The sequence below is a fragment of the Pan troglodytes genome, chromosome Y (assembly GCF_028858775.2).
Source record: "Pan troglodytes isolate AG18354 chromosome Y, NHGRI_mPanTro3-v2.0_pri, whole genome shotgun sequence".
Classification (NCBI taxonomy): Eukaryota; Metazoa; Chordata; class Mammalia; order Primates; family Hominidae; genus Pan; species Pan troglodytes.
This window is the reverse complement of record NC_072422.2, coordinates 28,551,826-28,569,753: the sequence shown is the minus strand read 5'-3', so window position 1 is coordinate 28,569,753 and position 17,928 is coordinate 28,551,826. Positions and strand designations below refer to the sequence as shown.

The 17,928-nt window shown below is 43.2% G+C and overlaps 1 pseudogene; it reads right to left on the bottom strand.

The window, feature by feature from the left end:
* LOC112209235 (anosmin-1-like) overlaps positions 1-2,767 on the bottom strand; it is a 184,898-nt pseudogene extending 182,131 nt beyond the window's left edge.
* Positions 2,768-17,928: the final 15,161 nt, after the last annotated feature.

The following is a 17,928-nucleotide window of genomic DNA, read 5'->3' as shown; positions in this document are numbered from 1 at the left end:
TCAGCTTACTGCATCCTCCACTTCCTCAGCTTCTGGAGTAGCTAGAATTATAGATGCCTGCCATCACACCCAGCAAATTTTTTTGTATTTTTAGTAGAGACAAAGTTTCACCATGTTGGCCATGCTGGACTTGAACTCCTGACCTCTGGTGATCCACCTACCTCGGCCTTCCAAAGTGCTAGGATTACAGGCATGAGCCAGCATGCCTGGCCCATCTTCCTTCTAATTATTACAAAAAAAAAAAAAAAAAAAAAAGCCAAGCGGTGGGGAACAAGGAAGCTTGGGGTTTTGTAAAGAGAGTGTGTTGCTGTCTTTTCAGATCTTAAGAAAGCTTAATCCCTGCCATTTAGATAAATCAATTTAGGCATTACCAGGTTAGGGTTAAAGCTTGAGGAATGGCCTTGCAATTGATGACAAACACAGCACTTATTAAGTCCTAACTAATTTGCAGCTTATTTCACCCCCAGCTAATTAAAATGCAATCGGGATTCTCCAGCAATGTGCATTCTGTCAGCAGTTTTTCTTCCGAAGAGAAATCATGCCTTTCTCGGGGAAATGGTTTCATCTAAGCTGCTGCTTTAGCCACTGAAACTGTAAAACAAATAAATAACAGCACTGACAATTTAATTGAAAAAAAAAAAAAAAAAGCCTATTCCCCGGGAATAGGCTGCTCTGTTTTGTTTTCTGCAATAGTGTGGCATCTTCTCAGGAGAGCGACTTTCATGGTAGGGCACAGAGGGTTGGAAACAAGGTGACTGGGGACGGGCTCTCTCCTGGCTCTATCCAGGATGCCTGGGTAATTTCACCACAGGAGGTGAGCACTGGGTCTTCCATTCCCTGAAGACTCAGGAGGAGTGCAGAGTGTGCCCATTTCTCTGACTCCCCGGAGACGCTCCTTCTATGATTTGAACAAACACAATGGGCACACTCGAGCACGCGCCAGCTTTGCCAGCAGGTTTAAGATCGTCCCCAAGGGCTACGGGGAACCACTTCCACACTCCACCCTTATAATGTCGCCTCCTCTGGCAGCTTAATTTCCAGGGCCCTCACTTGACCCCCTCCCCTCCCCGGCAGGAGAGGCCCCGAGATTAAGAGCCAAGGGTTTGCTTTCCAGTTCCCGCTCAGCCAGGAAGCCAGCCTTCCTAACAAGCACCTACCTCTCCTTTTGGTCCCCCCAGAATTTCCCTGAGGCGAGACGGTGGAAACTTGGAACAGGTGGGCACCTACGGACAGAGGTAAGAATGACAGGAGAGGTGAAAAATATACGCAGGGTTTCAGAACTCGCGTGCTCGACAGGGCTGGGAGAGGCAGCAGCTGCACTCTGCACCCCCTGAGTCCGAAGCCTGCCGCAGTGTGCCCACCCGCACCCGGAGCCTCCGCGCAGGCCCCGCGGGGGTCCAAGCCACGGGGCAGGGTCCGGGCAACCCTCAGGAACCAAGCGCGCGATTCCCGTAGACTCCCACACACGCGACCGCGCGCACACACACACTCCTCTACTCGCCGGCTAAAAGAACCTAAGTATGGGGTTTGGGGGACAGTGAACTTGGAGCCTGTCTCTGGCGTATCCAAACACCTTCCTGCCAAATCCCCTGTCCCCGGCACTTCTCTGACGCTCTACGCTAGTGTACAAGACCTTGAATATTTAGGGACTCCGAAATGAGGCGCGCGGAGCCACCTGCACCCTCCAACACGCGCATACATGCACCCTGGAACACGACTTGGCACAAGTGCCGTGGCTGGGGAATCCACGGGTGGGTAGCGAGCTCTCGGCCCGCGGATGGTGAAAAATCATCGTTCAAGAGAGAAAAAGTGTCGGCCTGCGGGCACCTGCGGAGCTGGGGCTCGTGGCAAGGTCCCCGGGCGCAGCTGGGCGCAGCCGGGTGCGCCTCCCGGACTCTCTCCCAGTGCTCCTGAGCACCTGGGACTTTGCGGGAGTCGACACCCGCCTGGAATCTCGGGCACTCAATTCCCAGGAAACAGCTACATCCACACACCCACCCTCGGCATTCACGACTCTCCCTCCCCAGGAAAATCGCCTTTGGTTTCCTGCTGGGAAGGACAAGACTGGGGCAGGACGCCTCGGGCTTCTTTTTCGTATCGGGAGCCGGGAGGAGGCTGGGAAACAGGATTTAAGCACCCCGACTGTAAGATCCACTCCCAGGAGAAGCCAGGTCAGCTCGCTGCGCTGGCCGAAAACTTTTCGCGCCTAGGCTGGTCGGCGCGCGCCCGGGGGCACTCTCGCGCCCGGGGGCACTCTCGCGCCCGGGGGCACTCCCGCCGCGGCCGCAGCACCAGAAAGAACCCGGGGCGGGCGGGAGTCTCCACTAACCTGGAAGTGCTGGAGGAAGGCAGAGATGCGTATGATTGGCAAGCTTAGGCACCTGGAGGCGTAGCGGGCGCGCAGGACGCTCCCGGCAGACAGCGACTCGTCCAGCAGCTGAGCAGCAGCTGCGCCGGGGCCGGCCGCCAGGCAGCCCTCCGAGGCCTCCAGCCAGAGGCAGAGGGTCAGGACCGCGCCGGGCACCTCGGGCACCATGGCTGCGGATCGGGTGCGAGGGCGCCGGGCGCTGGCCGATGCTCCATGCTCCTCGCCGGGGCCGCACTTCTGGGGACCCAGCAGCCGCAACGACCACGCCGGAAAGTTTGATACTTCAAATCCAGCCAGGCCTTCCCAGCCAACCTCCCTCCTTGCTTGCCCTCCAGGGATGGCATGAGAAGGACACGCGGCCGCGCCATTGGCTGGAAGGCGTGTGACAGGAGGGGCGGGCGCAGGGCCCGTGGGCGGGTCTCTGGGAATGAGACCCCGGACACTCAGCTGAAGGGTGATGTCGGAAGACCCCACGCAGGCGCCTCCCCGTCCGCACCAACCGCTTCCTGCCCCTCCTACCTCCCCTGTCCGTCCAGGTGTGAGCAGGCCCACGCCTGCCAGCAGGGGTGCTCTCTTTAGCAGGACCCAAGAGGCCTCAGGACCGCCAGGGCCGTCCTACCTTCCTTTAGTTCCACACGCTTTGTTTCCTAAGGCGTCTGTTTTTCTTTTCTTTTCTTTTTTTTTTTTTACACGGTGTCTCGCTCTATCGCCAGGCTGCAGTTTAGTGCGGCGACCTCGGCTCACTGCAACCTCCGCCTCCCGGATTCAAGCGATTCTCCTGCCTCAGACTCCCGAGTAGCTGGGACTACAGGCGCCCGCCACCACTCCTGTATTTTTGTATTTTTAGTAGAGACGGGTTTCACCATGTTGGCCAGGATTGTCTCGATCTCCTAACCTCGTGATTTGCCCGCCTGGGCCTCCCAAAGTGCTGGGACTACAAGCATGAGCCACCACGCCCAGCCAGGCGTTTGTTTTTCTAATAAGCTTTGCACGCCCAAAGTGAGTGATTTATTCAAAATAGACTTGCGTCTTAACCTCTTTCTTTCCCCATGATTTGCCCCAAGCCTCTTGACTCAGCCTTTTTAGCTTTGGAATGGCTGCTCCGGCCTCTCTTGTCTTTTCCAGTGCTCTTTTAGCACACGAGTTCTCCCTCCCCAGCCAGGATCCTGCCACAGAAAGACAGGAGGCATTGATAACACACAACCTGTAACAAAGCTCTACACTCCCCTCAGCCCCATCAGGAAGTGACAGTCCCCTTGCAGGTAGGAAAACCCAGAGAAAAAAGACCCAGGCACACTGCAATTCGAAAGGACAACTGACTGCTGTTCCTTTGCTCTGACATCTCCACCGTCTCCTACCCAATTGCACTTTCACCTTAGAAAACAGGATCTCCATAAGCACCCAGCTAAGCACAGTCAGGCTATCTAGATGCACTCGCTCTACTCAAAGCTACATCAGAAGGCTCGAATCCTCTTTGCTCAAAGGCTGTACAGTTGTTTTGCAATTTTCCACCCTTTCCCCTATTCTTATACACAGGTTCCACTCTGCAATTTTGAGATCTGCCTGTTAACAAATTGGAATGACAGCCATCTGCAGCTATCCTATTATAAGTGTTTTTCAAGTACATCATTTTACATGTGTATTTCTTCACATAGCTTAAACCAGCAAGGCCAGTCGAATCAACTGGCATTGATGTGTTTCTCAGCGAATTAGAAAATCAGGGTCATCTTGTTCACAAGGTTCTACAGGCAGAGCCAGTTTCAGGGGCATGCAAGCTGTACAGTGGTACAGTCGCACTCTTAGAAGGGCTGTTCTGCCATCACCGGCTGAAACTCTTTATAATGTTTCAACAAGTTTCCCTGAATTTTCATTTTGCATGAAGTCTCACAAATTATGTAGCTAGCCCTATCTGTAGGTTTTAGCCATGACAATCCTTTACTTCAGGGGTCCCCAGTCCCCAAGCCTCAGACCAGTACATGTCAGTGGCCTGTTAGGAACCGAGACACAGCAGGAAGTAAGTGGCAGTCCAGGGAACATTACTGCTCTTCCTCAGGTCAGATCAGTGGCGGCATTAAATTCTATAGCAGCTCCAACCTTATAGTGAACTATGCATGCAAGATATCTAGGTAGCATACTCCTTATAAGAATCAAATGCTGATCTGAGTGTAACAATTTTATCCTTATACCATCACCTGCTACCTCCAGGTCCATGGAAAAATTGTCTTCCATGAAACTGGTCCATGGTGCCAAAAAGGTTGGGGACCACTGCTTTACATGGGCTGGAAACCTAGTAATTTTGGGCTAAGCTTACATGAGTTCAGTTATTTGTTTTAAAATTGCTCGGAATTGCAAATGGAAATCTTTTTTACATATGTTAATTAATATTAATGAAGAGTAAAGAAGCTAACTATAGTGACCCCAAGTAGGCATGTGTCAATACATAATGATGTCTGAATACACAGATTGTCTTCTAAATGTTGTCACTTTCATTTCTGAATTACTAAAAACATTTCCAAAAGCTGTAGGGGATCGTTTCCTAGTGTTTCTTTGGAGTTTTAAAGTAAAGCAAATACGCAGTCTTGGTGAAGGCAAAGATATTATGTACACTGACATTTTCTTAGGTATCTTAATTTGATTTATAATTTTGCCTGTCATATCATGAAATGCATATTCTAGAAAGTGAAATCACAAGGACAAGCATGCTGAGCTTTTAAAAACAGCCTTTGGATGTTCACAAGGGTCGCTGTATTTTTTTAAAAAAGCAATGTGTGTGCTACTTATATGGGTTCCATAGCATATTCATTTCTATGAATAAATGCATTTTATACTAAACCATAAAGGAGAACAGTCAGTTATTAAAAGGAAACTTGGGCATAAACATATAGGGCTACCTTATTATGCATATGTTAAAATAATACTTGCAGTTATATTGCTTTCTTCCTTTAGAATAATCACATACTTTCTCTGTGATTATGCAGGTCTTTCTCATATTATTTATTTTAATTGCAGCTTAAAGTAACTTTTAAAAGGAAAACATTCTAGTAAAGTCAGAATAACAGTCAAGTTCCAGTTTTTTTTTTCACTCTGCCCATGTATACCTAATTTATTATCCAGCTCACCTTCCAAATTGAAACATGGAAGTTCTCTGACTTTTGACATAACCAGGTAAGCCACAACCTAAGTTCATGAAAGCCAACCACAGGGGAGGAAAACACTAAGAGTATGCTGAGGAAATGATGGATAAAGGGGTAGGACCCTCAGGTGCAGCTAGTAAGAAGGTGCTTAGTATGTCTTTCTCCAAGTCTCCTTGACCCCCATGATCGGAATTTGTCTAGTGAAGAATTGAACCTTACGCTGACATTGGTTTTACTTAAATAGACAAACACACATTTAAAGAGAGTAGAAGAGCATCTTAATTGTCTCTTATTTATATCTACATGAACAATTGTCTCTTATCTATATCTACATGAACAAAGATAGACCAAAATGTGTGGTTGTCTTGGTCAGGTTCTAGAGGAATCACACAAAATAAAGCCCTCTTTCACAGTTTGCAAAAGTTATTCTCTTCCCTGCATTTTCTTTAGTTATTGGTTCCTTTTTTTTTTTTTAAGACTGAGTCTTACTCTGTTGCCCATACTGGAGTACAGTAGCACCATCTTGGCTGATTGCATTCTCTGCCTCCCAGGTTCAAGCAGTTCTCATGCCTCAGCCTCCTGAGTATCTGGTATTACAGGCACCTACCACCATGTCCGGCTAATTTTTGTATTTTTGGTAGAGACAGGGTTTAGCTGTGTTGGCAAGGCTGGTCTCGAACTCTTGACCACAAATGGGTTGCCTGCCTCAGCCTCCCGAAGTGCTGGGATTACAGGAGTGAGCAGCCACCCTGCCTGGCCAGTTATTGGTTTCTTTTTCTTTGTTTGTTTGTTTGTTTCTGTTTATCTGCAAAAAATGAGAAACATCTGTAATCTTTACTTAAGATAGACTCCAGGACCCTAAATTCAGTGATTCTGAGTCAGTACATCTAAGGTGAGGAGTTGAAATGTCAGTTTTTAAATCATACCCCAGGCGATTCCATATAAATTCAACCAGGGACTATGCTTTGAGAGATATTTGATTTTAGAACTACATCTGAGGAGCACTTTGGAGTCTGGGGCAGAAGGATCACTTGAGCTCAGGGGTCTGAGACCAGCCTCAGCAACATGGAAAAACCCCGTTTCTACAAAAAGTACAAAAATTAGCCAGGCATGATGGTGAACACCTGTGGTCCCCAGCAACTCAGGAGACTGAGGTGGGAGGATTGCGTAAGCCCAGGAGGTTGACGCTGCAGTGAGCCCAGATCACAACATTTTGTTCAGCCTCAGTGACAGAGCCAGACCCTTTCTCAAAAAAAAAAAAAAGAACAACAAAAACAAAAATATCTGTTAAAAATTGTACAGATATTATAATTTAAATAGAATCTATGATTTAATTTTATTGAAAGTATATTTTTTAGATGTGTGTTGATATGGATTGGACATACCAATCTATTTCTTAACAATCAAATGGACATATTTTTCCAATACATTTATCCAAGACTCTCTTAGACTCCTTGTTTTTTTGGGCTAGCAATTTGCCTTTTTAAAGGTTTTCCAGCTGTGTTGGATAAGGATAAAGTGTGAAGGTAGCAAGTATAATCTTTATCTGACATATCTCTCTTGGAAAAGCAAAATGAGAACTCATGAAAAACTTGGAGAACAAATAGTTAAATATGACAGCATTTAAGAGTCATGAACAGAACAATGTCATCCTGGTTTTGGTTATCACGGGAAAGTGAAGTAAAGGGAGGAAAGTCACAGATGAGGTCTAGCTTCCTTTCTAATTGCCCCCATTTGATGATGCAAGAGTGTGCATCTTCTCATAGAGATTGCAGTTCACTTCAGGAAAAGTAAAAGTGGCAAGATCAAGGAGTGTGGAAGTACGCTTGTACTTACCCATACTTCCACACTCTCAGGTGCAGTTCTCCGGCTTTGCTAGCTCAGCTCTGCTAACGCTGTTCTTTAACTGTTTTCCTTCTCCTCCAGACTTGGGTCTCTTCTGCTCAGCTTTAAATTTCATCACCTAACCAATGCCAAGAGTAAAACACACACGCACATACACAGACACACACACACACACACACACAAGGAAAATAAATGGTGAAATGTACAGCACAGGGTACAATTAAGAACCAAATGGGAAGGAGCCAAGATGGCTGAAAAGGAAAAGCTCCAGTCTACAGTGACCAGCGTGAGCGGGGCAAAAGACGGGTGATTTCTGCATTTCCATCTGAGGTACCGGGTTCATCTCACTAGGGAGTGCCAGATAGCGGGCGCAGGTCAGTGGGTGCATGCACCGTGGGTGAGCCGAAGCAGGGCGAGGCATTGCCTCACTTGGAAAGTGCAAGGGGTTAGGGAGTTCCCTTTCCTAGTCAAAGAAAGGGGTGCAGACAGCACGTGGAAAATCAGGTCACTCCCACCCGAATACTGTGCTTTTCCGACAGGCTTAAAAAATGGCACACCAGGAGATTATATCCCGCACCTGGCTCAGAGGGTCCTATGCCCATGGAGTCTCGCTGATTGCTAGCACAGCAGTCTGAGATCAAACTGCAAAGCAGCAGCGAGGCTGGGGGAGGGGCGCCCGCCATTGCCCAGGCTTGCTTAGGTAAACAAAGCAGCCAGGAATCTCGAACTGGGTGGAGCCCACCACAGCTCAAGGAGGCCTGCATGCCTCTGTAGGCTCCACCTCTGGGGGCAGGGCACGGACAAACAAAAAGACAGCAGTAACCTCTGCAGACTTAAATGTCCCTGTCTGACAGCTTTGCAGAGAGTAGTGTTCCTCCCAACACGCAGCAGAGATCTGAGAATGGGCAGACTGCCTCCTCAAGTGGGTCACTGACCCCTGACCCCCAAGCAGCCTAACTGGGAGGCACCCCCCAGCAGGGGCACACTGACACCTCACAAGGCCGGGTACTCCAACAGACCTGCAGCTGAGCATCCTGTCTGTTAGAAGGAAAACTAACAAACAGAAAGGACATCCACACCAAAAACCCATCTGTACATCACCATCAGCAAAGACCAAAAGTAGATAAAACCACAAAGATGGGGAAAAAACAGAACAGAAAAACTGGAAACTCTAAAAAGCAGAGCGCCTCTCCTCCTCAAAAGGAACGCAGTTCCTCACCAGCAATGGAACAAAGCTGGACAGAGAATGACTTTGACGAGCTGAGAGAAGAAGGCTTCAGACGATCAAATTACTCTGAGCTACGGGAGGACATTCAAACCAAAGGCAAAGAAGTTGAAAACTTTGAAAAAAATTTAGAAGAATGTATAACTAGAATAACCAATACAGAGAAGTGCTTAAAGGAGCTGATGAAGCTGAAAACCGAGGCTCGAGAACTACGTGAAGAATGCAGAAGTCTCAGGAGCCGACGTGATCAACTGGAAGAAAGGGTATCAGCAATGGAAGATGAAACGAATGAAATGAAGTGAGAAGGGAAGTTTAGAGAAAAAAGAATAAAAAGAAATGAGCAAAGCCTCCAAGAAATATGGGACTATGTGAAAAGGCCAAATCTACGTCTGATTGGTATACCTGAAAGTGACGGGGAGAATGGAATCAAGCTGGAAAACACTCTGCAGGATATTATCCAGGAGAACTTCCCCAATCTAGCAAGGCAGGCCAACATTCAGATTCAGGAAATACAGAGAACACCACAAAGATAATCCTCGAGAACAGCAACTCCAAGACACATAATTGTCAGATTCACCAAAGTTGAAATGAAGGAAAAAATGTTAAGGGCAGCCACAGAGAAAGGATGGGTTACCCTCAAAGAGAAGCCCATCAGACTAACAGCAGATCTCTCGGCAGAAACTCTACAAGCCAGAAGAGAGTGGGGGCCAATATTCAACATTCTTAAAGAAAAGAATTGTCAACCCAGAATTTCATATCCACCCAAACTAAGCTTCATAAGTGAAGGAGAAACAGAATACTTTACAGACAAGCAAATGCTAGGAGATTTTGTCACCACCAGGCCTGCCCTAAAAGAGCTCCTTAAGGAAGCACTAAACATGGAAAGGAAAAACTGGTACCAGCCGCAGCAAAATCATGCCAAAATGTAAAGACCATCGAGACTAGGAAGAAACTGCATTAACTAATGAGCAAAATAACCAGCTAACATCATAATGACAGGATCAAATTCACACATAACAATATTAACTTTAAATGTAAATGGACTAAATGCTCCAATTAAAAGACACACACTGGCAAATTGGATAAAGAGTCAAGACCCATCAGTGTGCTGTATTCAGGAAACCCATCTCACATGCAGAGACACACATAGGCTAAAAATAAAAGGATGGAGGAAGATCTACCAAGCAAATGGAAAACGAAAAAAGGCAGGGGTTGCAATCATAGTCTGTGATAAAACAGACTTTAAGCCAACAAAGATCAAAAGAGACAAAGAAGGCCATTACATAATGGTAAAGGGATCAATTCAGCAAGAAGAGATAACTATCCTAAATATATATGCACCCAATACAGGAGCACCAAGATTCATAAAGCAAGTCCTGAGTGACCTACAAAGAGACTTAGACTCCCACACATTAATAATGGGAGACTTTAACACCCCACTGTCAATATTAGACAGATCAATGAGACAGAAAGTCAACAAGGATATCCAGGAATTGAACTCAGCTCTGCACCAAGCGGGCCTAATAGACATCTACAGAACTCTCCACCCCAAATCAACAGAATATACATTTTTTTCAGCACTACACCACACCTATTCCAAAATTGACCACATACCTGGAAGTAAAGCTCTCCTCAGCAAATGTAAAAGAAAAGAAATTATAACAAACTGTTTCTCAGACCACAGTGCAATCAAACTAGAACTCAGGATTAAGAATCTCACTCAAAACGGCTCAACTACATGGAAACTGAACAACCTGCTCCTGAATGACTACTGGGTACATAACGAAATGAAGGCAGAAATAAAGATGTTCTTTGAAACCAACGAGAACAAAGACACAACATACCAGAATCTCTGGGACGCATTCAAAGCAGTGTGTAGAGGGAAATTTATAGCACTAAATGCCTACAAGAGAAAGCAGAAAACATCCAAAATTGACAACCTAACGTCACAATTAAATGAACTAGAAAAGCAAGAGCAAACACATTCAAAAGCTAGCAGAAGTCAAGAAATAACTAAAATCAGAGCAGAACTGAAGGAAATAGAGACACAAAAAACCCTTCAAAAAGTTAATGAATCCAGGAGCTGGTTTTTTGAAACAATCAACAAAATTGATAAAACGCTAGCAAGACTAATAAAGAAAAAAAAGAGAGATGAATCAAATAGACGCAATAAAAACTGATAAAGGGGATATCACCACCGATCCCACAGAAATACAAACTACCATCAGAGAATACTACAAACACCTCTACGCAAATAAACTAGAAAATCTAGAAGAAATGGATAAATTCCTCGACACATACACTCTCGCAAGACTAAAGCAGGAAGAAGCTGAATCTCTGAAGAGACCAATAACAGGATCTGAAATTGTGGCAATAATCAATAGCTTACCAACCAAAAAGAGTCCAGGACCAGATGCATTCACAGCCGAATTGTACCAGAGGTACAAGGAGGAACTGGTACAATTCCTTCTGAAACTATTCCAATCAATAGAAAAGAAGGAATCCTCCCTAACTCATTTTATGAGGCCAGCATCATCCTGATACCAAAGCTGGGCAGAGACACAACCAAAAAAGAGAATATTAGACCAATATCCCTGATGAACATTGAAGCAAAAATCTTCAATAAAATGCTGGCAAACCGAATCCAGCAGCACATCAAAAAGTTTATCCACCATGATCAAGTGGGCTTCATCCCTGGGATGCAAGGCTGGTTCAATATAAGCAAATCAATAAATGTAATTCAGCATATAAACAGAACCAAAGACTAAAAACACATGATTATCTCAATAGATGAAGAAAAGACCTTTCACAAAATTCAACAACCATTCATGCTAAAAACTCTCAATAAATTAGATATTGATGGGATGTATTACAAAATAATAAGAGGTATCTGTGACAAACCCACAGCCAATATCATATTGAATGGGCAAAAACTAGAAGCATTCCCTTTGAAAACTGGCACAAGACAGGGATGCACTCTCTCACCACTCCTATTCAACATAGTGTTGGAAGTTCTGGCCAGGGCAATTAGGCAGGAGAAGGAAATAAAGGGTATTCAATTAGGAAAAGAGGAAGTCAAATTGTCCCTGTTTGCAGACGACATGATTGTGTATCTAGAAAACCCCACTGTCTCAGCCCAAAATCTCCTTAAGCTGATAAGCAACTTCAGCAAAGTCTCAGGATACAAAATTAATGTACAAAAATCACAAGCATTCTTATACACCAACAACAGACAAACGGAGAGCCAAATCATGAGTGAACTCCCATTCGCAATTGCTTCAAAGAGAATAAAATACCTAGGAATCCAACTTACAAGGGATGTGAAGGACCTCTTCAAGGAGAACTACAAACCACTGCTCAATGAAATAAAAGAGGATACAAACAAATGGAAGAACATTCCCTGCTCATGGGCAGGAAGAATCAATATCGTGAAAATGGCCATACTGCCCAAGGTAATTTACAGATTCAATGCCATCCCCATCAAGCTACCAATGACTTTCTTCACAGAATTGGAAAAAACTACTTTAAAGTTCATATGGAACCAAAAAGGAGCCCACATCACCAAGTCAATCCTAAACAAAAAGAACAAAGCTGGAGGCATCACACCACCTGACTTCAAACTATACTACAAGGCTACAGTAACAAAAACACCATAGTACTGGTACCAAAACAGAGATATAGTTCAATGGAACAGAACAGAGCCCTCAGAAATAATGCCGCATATCTACAACTATCTGATCATTGACAAACCTGAGAAAAACAAGCAATGGGGAAAGGATTCCCTATTTAATAAATGGTGCTGGGAAAACTGGCTAGCCATATGGAGAAAGCTGAAACTGGATCCCTTCCTTACACCTTATACAAAAATTAATTCAAGATGGATTAAAGACTTAAACGTTAGACCTAAAACCATAAAAACCCTAGAAGAAAACCTAGGCATTACCATTCAGGACATAGGCACAGGCAAGGACTTCATGTCTAAAACACCAAAAGCAATGGCAACAAAAGCCAAAATTGACAAATGGGATCTAATTAAACTAAAGAGCTTCTGCACAGCAAAAGAAACCACCATCAGAGTGAACAGGCAACCTACAAAATGGGAGAAAATTTTCGCAATCTACTCATCTGACAAAGGGCTAATATCCAGAATCTACAATGAACTCAAACAAATTTACAAGAAAAAAGCAACCCCATCAAAAAGTGGGTGAAGGACATTAACAGACACTTCTCAAGAGAAGACTGTTACGCAGCCAAGAGACATGAAAAAATGCTCACCATCACTGGCCATCAGAGAAATGCAAATCAAAACCACAGTGAGATATCATCTCACACCAGTTAGAATGGCAATCATTAAAAACTCAGGAAACAACAGGTGCTGGAGAGGATGTGGAGAAATAGGAACACTTTTACACTGTTGGTGGGACTGCAAACTAGTTCAACCATTGTGGAAGTCAATGTGGCGATTCCTCAGGGAGCTAGAACATTTGACCCAGTCATCCCATTACTGGGTATATACCCAAAGGACTATAAATCATGCTGCTATAAAGACACATGCACACGTACTTTTATTGCGGCATTATTCACAATAGCAAAGACTTGGAACCAACCCAAATGTCCAACAATGTTAGACTGGATTAAGAAAATGTGGCACATATACACCATGGATTACTATGCAGCTATAAAAAAAGATGAGTTCATGTCCTTTGTAGGGACATGGATGAAATTGGAAATCATCATTCTCAGTAAACTATCGCAAGAACAAAAAACCAAACACCGCATATTCTCACTCATAGGTGGGAATTGAACAATGAGATCACATGGACACAGGAAGGGGAACATCACACTCTGGGGACTGTTGTGAGGTGGGGGAGGGGGGAGGGATAGCACTGGGAGATATACCTAATGCTAGATGACGAGTTAGTGGGTGCAGCACACCAGCATGGCACATGTATACATATGTAACTAACCTGCACATTGTGCACATGTACCCTAAAACTTAAAGTATAATAATAATTAAAAAATAAAAATAAAAATAAATAAATAAAAGAACCAAATGGATAAATGTCAAATTTGCATCTTTTGCAATTTGGCTTCAGGCAAGAATGAGGTTCACATTCATGGTACTGTACCCATGTGGTCTCTGATGGCCAATTTAATGATTTTACAAATAATAATTATTACTTTCAGCATAGGGTCTTTGAATATACACTCCTGTTTGCACAAAAGACCACCACATCCATTTATAGTCCTCTGCTTTCTTTTATTATCTTGCAAGGCTAGATACCCTATTTGGGTATAATTTTAGCATGTAACACATTTTCCCTTTCAACAAGATTATAAAAATGTAGTTGCAGTCCACACAGTTTAAAGAGATCACTTTTGTTAGTCACTGTGATGTTTCCTAAGATTTTACAAAGTTTCAGAATTGTGTTTCCTATTACTTTTCTGCACTGAAGACTATTTTAATGACATTTTAAACTTATTTTACAAAATATACAAAGAATTGTCTAATACCATGACTTCTAACTACCACTAATTCTCAAGAATTTCTCTTTGTCCTCTCATGTCATGTCACCATCAATCAGTGTTAAATTTGTTTGCTGCCTGCTCTACACTTGTGCTGAGAATCTAGACTAGGTCATGGCTGAAGTTTTTTTTCCTGGATGCAATGGTTACCAAAGTTAAAATAATTACAAATAATAAAGTGTGTCAGAGGGTGCATTTTCACGTGTCAAAGGCAATTATCTGGTGATGGCTATGGTGATGTTTGGCTGTGGGTGTGATTTCCCTCTCAAAACCCTACCGTGAATCTGTCTCTCTAGCACATATGATGGCCTCTGTTGATTCTGGTGTCTTACATAGCAGAACAGATGCTGCACCCAGCAAGGAGGGTGGGTTTTTGAAACCCAGTGGTTTCACAGGCTGCCTGATGCCAGTAAAACTGAATACTTGCCCCAGTGACAAGACAGTTAACTAATTTTACCCTACTTCTAATGTTACCAATGCTACTATAAGCAACCATAAATACTTAGGGCTCTCATGTCAAATTCTACATATAAGCCATAGACAGTGAAAAACATACAAATAGGTGGGAACACTTAAAGTCAAATATGAGAGGCCACTTAAAAATATAAACAGTAACCATTGTACTTCTGGCTCTTGACGTGACAAAAATGTTACTGGCTTGTCCCTAAACAAATATTTGGAGAAGCATAAAACAATTAATAGAAGCAAAAGTTTAATGAAGTCTTAAATAATATAACTTTTAATTAAAAATGACATTTCTAACTTTTGAGTGTCCTACTTTTCATGTGACATGCGTAATATACTTTTCAGTAAAATTTGTACTTATCATTTTGTAAAGTGAGACTTTTTTGAGGCAGTTTTTAAAACAAAGTTCAAATAAGTAATCGCATTTATTCTGAATTTCATGTTTAAATATGAAGATAAATCTACAGGTGCTCTTCAGAGTTACTGAAACTCTATTCTGTTAAAAGTCAGCCAGTCGCAGTGGCTCACACCTGTAATCCCAACACTTTGGGAGGCGGGCGAATCACGAGGTCAGGAGTTGGAGACCAGCCTGGCCAACATGGTAAAGCCCCGTCTCTACTTAAAGTACAGAAATTGGCTGGCATGGTGGCGGGGGGCCTATAGTCTCAGCTACTCCGGAGGCTGAAGCAGGGGAATTGCTTAAATCCGGAAGGCGGAGGTTGCAGTGGGAGATCGCGCCACTGCACTCCAGCCTGGGCAACAGACTGAGACTCCGTCTCAAAAAACAAAACAAAACAAAACAAAAAAAGTCTTCAGTTTCTCTGATGTTTTCAAGCCTATCAAAATTTACACGGAGGCATATAAATACCAAGGTGTTTGGGGAGAAGCCTCTGGAAATTACAAAAGCAGATTTTTAACGGGAGACAGCGCCACACGCTGGCCATTTAAATGAAACGGGAAGGAAAGCACAGAACCCTCCGTGTGTGACAATAACCTAACTTTAGGACAAAGCTGCCCACTCTACGGCATATTTCTCACTGGGCTAGTCATGCCACAATCGCACTTAGCACCTACTAGATTACATCTAGTGTGGATTTAAATATTGCAAGCCATTCCTGCATCTCTACAGTCACACTGACCTAAATTAGGGAAATTAGTATAGCAGTTTCGAATAATTTTTTCCCTAGCTTTTAAAAACTTTCCAACTATTCCCTGCAAAATTAACTGACAAAGGTAGACTGTCTGTGAGTTACGTCTATGGAAGCCTCTGTTTGGAACCACTTTTTTTTGCAGCTGGGATTATATGCCTGTGCCACCATACCCCGGATAATTTTTGTAGAGACAGGGGTTTCACTATGTTGGCCCGGCTGGTCTTGAACTCCTGAACTCAGTTTATCTGCCCTCCCTGGCCGCCCAGAGTGCTGGGATTACAGGTGTGAGCCCTACTTCCAGGATTTTCTATAGTGGCTAGTGTGAACCAGCTGAAGAATATTCTACTCTAAGATTGAATTTTGGGTGTTTGAGAGTCTGAAAGCAAAGCTGACTCCCTTCCGGCCTCTTCTCATTGTTTCTGGGCCTCTTAATGCCCAGCCCTCCTCAGGCACTATGTAGCACATCAAAGTTGACTTTGAGTTCCAGGGAGTGCCAAAGCCAGGAGTTCAGTTTGCCTTTTTTCTTAGTAATCTGTGTTTCGCTGGGACACAGATGGACAACATTTGGATATCAAACATGGTAAATGGAGCCTGGGCAACATAACAAGACCTCGAATCTCCCCCTACCCCCTCCAGAAAAGAAAAAGTAAGGCAAAGCGGTACACGCCTCTAGTCCCAGAGAGCCTGAAGCAAGATCACCTGAGCCTGGAGACAGAGGCTGCAGTGAGCTATGATCGCACCACTGCACTCCATGCTGTATGACACAGCGAGACCCTGTTTTCTGAAAAATGAGAAAACAGAAAAGAAAAAAATGGTTAATGGGATTTGCCTAAAGTTTAAGTGGGGATTCCTAGTGGGAGTGTTTCTCCCTGGTCTTTCTGGACATTGCCTGAGATAGCTCAGTTACCTAGCAATATGGTAACAACTTCTGTGCTCAAAAAGAGACTGAAGGAGAGGTATGGATATGTATTAAACAAGCTTCTTTTTCTCCTCCTGCAAATAATTATCATTCTGAATTGTCGAGCAGTCAGGTGGTATTTTTTCCTGAGAAACTTATTGCCAACGTCTCAATGTTTGTAATGCTTTTCACACATAGGGGAGGTTCAGTTGGTTCAGCTGAGAGCGTTCATACAGGCAGTGATGTTCCTGAGTTATTATACAGAGGAACCCAGTGAAGACCAGTGGCATGATTGGAGAACTGTCAGCTCACTCATATTAGTAGAATATTGCCAAGTGAATTACTGCTTCTTGCCATTATGCACAAAAAAAGAAATGAAAAGCAATCTAAGCCTTTTTCTATTTTCAGAGAATTAGATGCACTTGTTCATTTTTTATTTAATATCAAAGGACTTTTTACTCTGGTCTGCAAAACTTTAAAATTATGACTGTCATAACTACCTACACAGAGATTAAGGATTATAAGATACTAGATAAATAGATAGATAGAGAGAGAGATATTTAGATATGTGTATATAATTTTTTGTGTATATATATATATAAAATTTCCATAATTACAAGGACTGTTTGTAAACTCTATTTTTTCTTTGTTAATTTGTACATTTTGATTCTCATTATGTAATTCAAATTTCACAAAAATTATGTTTTCACAAACATTATAATCAATATTCATTATGATTTGTTTTTATATTTATTTATCCCTTCCATTGCTTCTTCTTTCTTACATTTCCATGTTTCCATCTGGGATCATTCCTTCTGGAAGAACTTAAATATATGTAATTATATTTAAGATTAATTTTAAGGAAGAACTTACATATATAATTACATATATTTAATATAATCTATCTGTAATTATATGTAATTACAGATAGATTAGATAGATACATAGACAGATAGATAATAGATATATTAATATGGTTCTATAGGAAATGTATTTTCTCAGATTTCTTGAGGGGATATATTGCAATGTCTTTTTTTCATTTTTATTTTTGGAGAATACTCTTTTTAGAATAGAATTCTAGGTGGACAGTTATTTCCTTTCCTCATTATTGTAGTTCATTTTTTCAAAGTAGAACAGGGGTATTTTCCATCATCTTGAACCAGAAATTTTCCCACTAATTGTACTTCAAGCCACTCAGCAGACCAGGGAATTACTTCTTGCTAAGGATACAAAATCTCCCCAACTGTTTTGCTCTCACCTTGTTGAGCTTATGGGACTGACTTATTCCCAAGACCCCTTCCTTTGAAACTCCTGTT